The 8,388-nt window shown below is 38.5% G+C and overlaps 1 pseudogene; it reads left to right on the top strand.

Annotated features, from left to right (window-relative positions):
* Window positions 1–5,993: 5,993 nt before the first annotated feature.
* On the top strand, window positions 5,994–7,102 carry LOC105732264 (hsc70-interacting protein-like; annotated as a pseudogene).
* Window positions 7,103–8,388: the final 1,286 nt, after the last annotated feature.

The following is an 8,388-nucleotide window of genomic DNA, read 5'->3' as shown; positions in this document are numbered from 1 at the left end:
TTTAGTATAAAAAATGCAACTTTCCCCTCATTGGTCTTGTTTCTTAAATTTTTGTCACTTAGAATCACTTCAACAAGTTTTAAATATATTTTGATTTCAGTTTGAAATAGAATTGCATTAATTTTATTCAAAATTAAAAGAGGAATTACTTTTTTTCAATAACTGGTTTTCCTAAGAAGAAAAATGTATTTTTCCATTTAATCAAATTTTGGTTTATGCCACTAAGCAGGGTTTTAGCTTTTCTGAAATAGGTATTAAATAACTTTATTATTCTTATTGACATATGGTTTATAGTTCAGTTGATATTATCAAGTTTATTTTACTCAATATTATTCTGAACTGTGAAATAGAAAAACAATTGATTTTTGTATGTTTATTTTGTACCTCACCACCTTTAAAAATTATTACTAATTCTTTTCAGTTGACTCACTTAGGCTTTATAGATTGCAAACTATATTATCTATAAAAAATTTTACTTCCTCCTTCCCAAATGTTATACTTCTTACAGATTTTCATTGGTTTTTCAATGACCAGACTTTTTATAAAAATCATAAGTAATAGTGCTAATAGGAGGCATACTTTTCTGACTTTTAATAAGAATGTCCTTGGTATTTCATGGTAAGCGTGAGATCAGCCTTTGGTTTGTGATTTCTATAGTATTTTTAAAAACAGGTTAAAGAAATCTTCATTATCATTCTGAGAAAATCTTGGCACTGCGTTTATTTTTTAACTTTATTTGAACTATTTTTAGACTTATAGAAAAGTTGAAAAATAGTACAAAGAGTTTCCATTTATTCCTCTTTCAACTTTCTCCAATTTGAACATGTTATATAACCATAGCACATTTATCAGAACCAGGAAATTGACACTGGTACAATATTATTAATGGGCTTTTTTTTAAAGATATATTTGATAGGTGATGAATAAAATGTTCAAACATAAAAATGTATTTATTATAATAAAGTCTCTAAGGGAAGTGGAATAGAAATCTACATGTAAAGAGAAAAAGGAAAGGTGTAGAATTTTGAAATTTAAAATAAGAGCTATTTTCGCTTATTCTTAAGTGGAAGATAATGTATCAAATTGTGATATTTTATTAGATAGTTCTAAAGAATGCTTTTATTTAAAATTTTGATATTTATATTTCAAAAATTACATTATTTTCAATTATTTAAAATTTGATAAAAGTTATCTAATTTGAAATTAGACATCAACTTCAACATGTATAAACCTATGTAATTTTTGAAATTATTTTGCTGGCACACACGCAACAACCTGATAACCATCGCTTTACTTTGCTATGAAGATTCTACCGCATTCAAGTGTGAAACATTTCATCAGCTCACTAGAAATATTAATCAAATGGATTGTTTGCAAAGATTAGCCCCTCTATTTGAATGAATAAGTTCACCTACTCAGGGGAAATTGTATATCCATATCCCACAACAGCCTAATTTTAATTTATCTGAACTACTGCAGTGGTTGTGTATAAACCATGGCTCAAATAGTGTAAGCTACATTGAATGTGTGTTAGGATGTGAGCTACCAACTCTGATTTCTGTTAAGAATACAAGGTAGGCCAGGTGCAGTGACTCTCGCCTGTAATCCCAGTACTTTGGGAGGCTGAGGAGGGCGGATCATGAGGTCAGGAGTTTGAGACCAGCCTGACCAACATGGTGAAACCCCATCTCTACTAAAAATACAAAAATTATCTGGATGTGGTGGCACCTGCCTGTAATCCCAGCTACTCAGGAGGCTGAGACAGGAGAATCACTTGAACCTGGGAGGCAGAGGTTGCAGTGAACCAAGATTGCGTCACTGCACTCCAGCCTGGGCAACAGAGAGAGATTCCATTTCAAAACAAAACGAAACAAAACACAAGGTATTGGGTAACCTCAGGTAATTAGTGTGAACTTGAGGTGTTCAGTTAACACATTATTGAAATTGTAACGGGAAAGAGATCCTGATCCAAACCCCAAGAGGAGGTTCTTGGATCTCACACAAGAAAGAATTCAGGGCAAGTCCATGGTGCAAAGCAAAAGCAAGTTTATTAAGAAAATTAAGTGGTGAAAGAATAGCTACTTCATAGACAGAGTAGGGCATCCCCAGAAGAGGAGGAACATATCACCCTAGGTACAATACTTGTTTATTTATAGGATAAAATTAGATCATGGGGAGATGTGCTCTCCTACAAGGGTTTGTGATAAAGGATAAACTTTCTTAAGTACTACAGTTTGCAAGAATTGATAGTATTATCTTCAAAGCAAAATTAGGAATGCTTCTATTCTCAAGATATTGGGATATTAGGACACTCCTAACTCTGAGTCGGTTTAGTAAATGTTATCAATCTTTTCTCTTAACTGTAAACATCTAGAAGCTAAGAATACCTAACTTTCTAGGAATGCAGCCCAGCAAGTCCCAGCCTCGTTTTCTTAGCCCTCACTCAAAATGGAGTCACTCTGGCTCAAGCACCTCTGACGTATCTCTCCCCTCCCTTCACAAGAGAACCCTTAATCCTCATGCTTGCAGAGGGATGGAGATCCATTGTCTGTAACTTCTTCAGGCTGAATAAGGGTGATGACATTCCTGCCTAACTATTGGGTCTCTTGTATTCCAGGTAGAGAGGAGCTCAGTCAGAAAGCGTTGGTATAGAAAGTGTTATTCATAGCTGAGTTCTGACAAAAGGTGATATCTGGAAGATTAATAAGTGTCCAATTTAAGAAAGCATTGAGTAAGCTTGTCTTGCATTCTTACACAAAGAGAACCACAATATATTCCACAGCAGCAAATCAAAATAAGTAAAATAATTCTAAGCAAACTAAACAGGAAGTCTTTCCAAGAACTGGGCAGTTGTTGGAACTAAGTTGATGTAGGGTCAACTGACAGCTCATCCATGGCAGAGATAGGAGTGTCTAAAGCTTTCACAGCCAGGGTAACGTGTGAATAGTCTGAAACATACACACAACATTCAGTTTTGATCAAAGAAGAAGTTCCTCCTTGGACCACTGTTAAAATGTCCAAAGCCATATAGTTTTGTAAGGCTACCTGCCTAATCTGAGAAGTTTTCTCAGTTAGGAGGTTAAGGGAATGGTGTGTATTATTGAAAGCTGCAGACTGTGCTTGGCTAAGGCTTCAACTTGATTGTAGCTGCCTGTGGGGAAAATATCACCATTAGGTAGAACCACAATGTGGCTCATTTTTGTCACTTATGGAGAGCCTTTACAATTTCTCAGTTAGATGTGATAGAGTCCAATTTGGTGAGGGTATGTTCCAGAAGACAAGGACAACTCCCCCACATATGCCTTCCAGGCCAGTTATAAGGTAAATACAGGCCATGAGTTCTACCAGCCCATAATCATCCCCAAGGAGAAGGTTAGGCACCCATTTTTGGCAAATTATGTTGGCATCCCATCCACATATGCTTTGTTACAAGAAGGATCTGATTACATTGTTGAAGTGGCAACCATCCCACATCACAGGTTCCAGTCTGGTGGTGACTATTATTCTACCTTTCAAAATGTAGAGGCAATTTGCTTCATACCTGTACCTGCACAGCTGTCATCCACCCAAGTCCATTGAGTACAGCATAACCTGAAGTTGACATAGAATTTAGCTGTTCCCTAATTGAATTTAAAAGGTGCCTTCTCGTCTCTTCATAGGAGAGAAAAGGGCTAAGGCCTGTGTGCCTGTGATACATAGAAAAAGAGGGACTATGTTTATAATGTTCAGTTTCCCAATCATAATAAAAAATTCCTATAAACTTAGGTTGGCCAGTTGAATATGCCAGGGCAATCAGGAAGTGGAAGAAAGTGGCAATTCTCCACATACCCAACAGTTTAGCTGATTATGTAGAGAGGCTAAAGTCCGTGCCCACTCAGCAAATAAGTTACTCTTTGTATGATTCCAACTTATACCCAAAAGTAGAATGGCAATCCTTATCTTTATGCTACCCAGCCCTTTCATTTCTTCTGAACAGAAGCTGGAGATCACTGGTTGGCTCACAGGAACAAGTGGGATCAGTCCCTCATGTTCCATCTGTCTGTGGGACTTCATAAGAGACAGGTTTAATTTGAGATAAGTGGAATTGCAGTTGGGGTACTAAGGAGAACTTCAGAGGGTCCCTTCCAGTTTGGGGAACGTTGATGTGCTGGAAATCCTTCCTTCCAAGTTTTTAATAGGACCCAATCTCCCAGCTGAGTTATAACAAGATTCTCTTCCTTAGTAGGGGAAGGGATTCTTTGATTTTCATATTCAAGGTGTGTGTTTTGCACTCATCCTAAGTTGATTACATAACTTTGTAGCTCAAAAGTATCTACGTCTATCAGGATATCTGTAGTTAAGAAAGGCCTTCCATACACTATTTCAAAAGGGCTGAGCTGTAGATTCCCCTTGGAGACCACTTGAACCCGTAATAAGGCTGCAGGCAATAAAAGCAGCCATGTTTTCTTATGTTTCCTGTCATAGTTTACCCAGAGTCCTTTTTAGAGTTTGATTGGGTCTTTCTATAATACTTAAGACAACAGCCTTCATGCAGAGTGTGAGCAGTACTGAATTCCTAGGGCTGAAGATCTGTTTTGGGTAATTGTCACTGTGAAAGATGGGCCATTTTCACTCTGCAAGCTCTTAGGCAGCCCAAATCTAGGAATTATTTTCTTTAATAGGAGTGTAGAAAACTCAATTGTCTTTTCAGATTGGGTAGGAAAAGCCTTGATCCAACTGGTGAAGATGTTGATGAATTCTAAAAAATGTTTAAACCCTTTACATGGGGGCATCTGAGTATAATCTATTTGCCAATCTTCACCGGGGTACATTCCCCTGTGCTGAATAGGCCTTACTAAAGGAGGAGGTAAAAATTGGTTATTTGGGTTATTCACAGGCCCAAGTAACCTGCTTTACTGTTTTAAATAAGCCTCTTCCTATAAAAAGCTCAGACTTCAGTTGAAACAGGGGATCTCTTCCCAAATAAGTAGAGTCATGTAAATACTTAACTGTTTTCCATTGATTAGCCCTTGGTACCAACAGTTTGTTGTCCTTGATAAACCAGTCAGATGGATCTTAAATTAACCCCTGACCTTTATCCCATTCTTGTTCCTCTTTAGTATATCTTCGTTCTGTCATCACCAGGGCAGAGGGCACTAACATGCCTACAAGTCCGACTGGTTCCTTTAATGCAGCTGCCTTAGCTGCTGCATCTGCAAAGGAGTTTCCCTTAGCCACACTAAAGTCTTTTTTTGATGCCCTCTGCAATGGATTACCGCTACTTCCATGGGTAGCAAAACAGCATCCAACGGATTCAGAATTTCCAAACGATGTTTCACAGGAGAACCCTTAGTAGGTAGGAGTAAGTCCCTGTTCCTTCCAGACACCAGCAGGTGCATGAAGCACCAGAAAGGCATACTTAGAATTGGTAGAAAGGCTGGCTTTTAAGTCCTTTCCCAATTGCAGGGCTCTAATAAGAGCTATTAATTCTGCCTTTTGAGCCAAGGGAGAAACTGCTAAGGCCTCCTGTTGATTGTCAATAGCATACCCAGCTTTCCTGTTTCCCTGGTGCACAAAGCTACCTCCATCTGTAAATCATTCTACCTCAAGATTATCTAGAGGCTCATCCTTTAAATCCAGATGGCTGGAGTAAACTTGCTCTGCAACTTGTATACAAGAATGACCTAGGGTGCCTATGGGTTCAGGAAAATAAGTAGCTGGATTCAAAGTCTAGCACACTTTAAGAGTTACATCAGGAGTGTCTAGCAACAAAGCCTGATATTTCAGTAAGTGTCCCCCTGTCATCCACTGGAGTCCTTCAACTTCCAGGATTCTTTGTATGTGGTGTGGGGTTAAAACCTCCAGATGTTGGCCTAAAGCCAGTTTATTGGTTTCATCTAATAAAAGAGCAGTTGCTCTCGCGGGAGCCACCCCTTCTGCATGGTCATATCAAGCCAGCACCTGGGCCTGGAACCAGGCCACAGACCCTCAGCTTCGCCCACCACCTCCCAACCATGGACCCCCACAAAGTGAACGAGCTTCAGGCCTTTGTGAAAATGTGTAAGCAGGATCTGAGCGTTTTACATACAGAAGAAATGTGCTTCCTTAGGCAGTGGGTGGAGAGTATGGGGGATAAAACACCACCTGCTCTTCAGAAAGCTAAATCAGAAGAAAATACCAAGGAAGAAAAACCTGATAGTAAGAAGGTAGAGGAAGACTTAAAGGCAGGCGAACCATCAAGTGAGGAAAGTGATCTAGAAATTGATAATGAAGGTGTGATTGAACCAGACACTGATGCTCCTCGAGAAATGGGAAATGAAAATGCGGAAATAACACAGGAGATGATGGATCAGGCAAATAATACAAAAGTGACTGCTGTTGAAGCCCTAAATGGTGGTGAATTGCAGAAAGCCATTGACTTATTCACAGTTGCCATCAAGCTGAATCCTCGCTTGGCCATTTTGTATGCCCAGAGGACCAGTGTCTTCATCAAATTACAGAAGCCAAACGCTGCCATCTAAGACTGTGACAGAGCCATTGAAATAAATCCTGATTGAGCTCAGTCTTATAGGTGGTGAGGGAAAGCACACAGACCTCCAGCCCACTGAGAAGAGGCAGCTCATAACCTTGCTCTTGCCTGTAAACTGGATTATGCTGAAGATGCGAGTGCAATACTGAAAAAAGTTCGACCTAGGGTACAGAAAATCGCAGAACATCAGGGAAAGTATGACCGAAAACATCAAGCATGAGTGATCAAAGAAAGAATAGAAAGAGTTAAGAAGGCTCCAGAAGAGCATGAGAGAGCCCAGGAGGAGGAAGAAGCCATATGACAGTCAGGAGCTCAGTATGGCTCTTTTCCTGGTGGCTTTCTTGGGGGAATGCCTGGTAGTTTTTCTGGAGGAATGCCTGGAATGGGAGGGGGCATGCCTGGAATGGCCAGAAGGCCTGGACTCAGTGAAATTCTTAGTGATCCAGAGGTTCTTGCAGCCATGCAGGATCCAGATGTTATGGTGGCCTTTCAGGCTGTGGCTCAGAACCAGCAAATATGTTAAAATACCAAAGCAACCCAAAGCTTATGAATCTTATCAGCAAAGTATCAGCCAAATTTGAAGGTCAAACTTAATGCCCTTCTGATAAATGCCCTTGCTGAAGGAAAAGCAACCTAGATCACCTTATGGATGTAACAATAATACAAACCAGTGTACCTCTGACCTTCTCATCAAGAAAGCTGGGGTGCTTTGAAGATAATCCCTACCCCTCTCCCCCAATTCCAGCTGAAGCATTTTACAGTGGTTTGCCATTAGGGTATTCATTCAGATAACGTTTTCCTACTAGGAATTACAAACTTTAAACACTTTTTAACCTTAAACATATTTAAACCAAATTTAAAGGGTCTATTAATTCTTATATTTTTCTTTACTAAATAATTTTGGTTTATTTTTCTTTAAATTATTGGACAGGGCAGATACTTATATATGAAAGATTATTGCTCTAATTTGAGTGAAAAAGAAGTTTATTAGTGTGAGGCAAACATAACTCATTTGAGGATGAAGTTTGTGTTGGATATGTGGTTCCTGAAGCATTTTGACATGTCTTTTAACATGTATTATCTTTTTCTTTAAAGATTTATTTCAATAAAACTAAGTGGAACCATCAGTATTTCAGTAGGACCTCGGTAGGAACTGGAAGTACTTGGTAGGGCAGCAGCAATCTTGCTGTGTTTTATACAACATGCATCCATGGGAAGGTTGCCCTTAAATCTTACACTGTGGTGAAGGGATGGTTTTTGTAATGCCACAGTGAAGTTGGAATACTTAGTTCTGTTCTTGTCTAGTATATCTAATAAATGTTACATATTATTTCCACATATTTCATAACTTAATATGAAATATGTGGAAATATTACATGAAGTATGTGGAAATAATTCCACATAGGGGAAATAAGGGAGTACTCTTCTTTTTATACTATGCTTAAAATTCTCTTTCCTAGTCAAAAAATGCCCAACTCTGTGCCTGCTTTCTGCTTGTTACATTTTTCTTCCTTACTTTTCTTGGGATAAAGACAGGCATTTTCCACCAGCATCATCACTGCTATCATCATCAACAGCATGACTATACAAGCATATTTAATGCTGAGTTTCATTTAATATGTAATATATGTGGCATTGTAGGGTAATACCCACAACAACTGTAGTTTCTTACTTGGCCATGAGAATGCTTATTTCCACTCTGGCAAAATCTTGTCATATCAAAAGACACTGGAAAGAGGGATTCCCTTTGGTCTCCTACTTAGAAAAATACCTATTGCAGTTAGAGTTTATCTTGTAGTATTCATCTTTGTATTTTGAAGATAATAATGTTTAAATTAAATTGATATACACATAGGGGAACCAATTTTTTTTGATCCAAT

The sequence above is a fragment of the Aotus nancymaae genome, unplaced genomic scaffold (genome assembly GCF_030222135.1).
Source record: "Aotus nancymaae isolate 86718 unplaced genomic scaffold, 86718_ANA_hifiasm-v0.15.2.pri h1tg000065l, whole genome shotgun sequence".
Lineage (NCBI taxonomy): Eukaryota > Metazoa > Chordata > Mammalia > Primates > Aotidae > Aotus > Aotus nancymaae.
The sequence above is the reverse complement of the archived record's forward strand: the minus strand, read 5'-3'. Positions and strand labels throughout refer to the sequence as shown.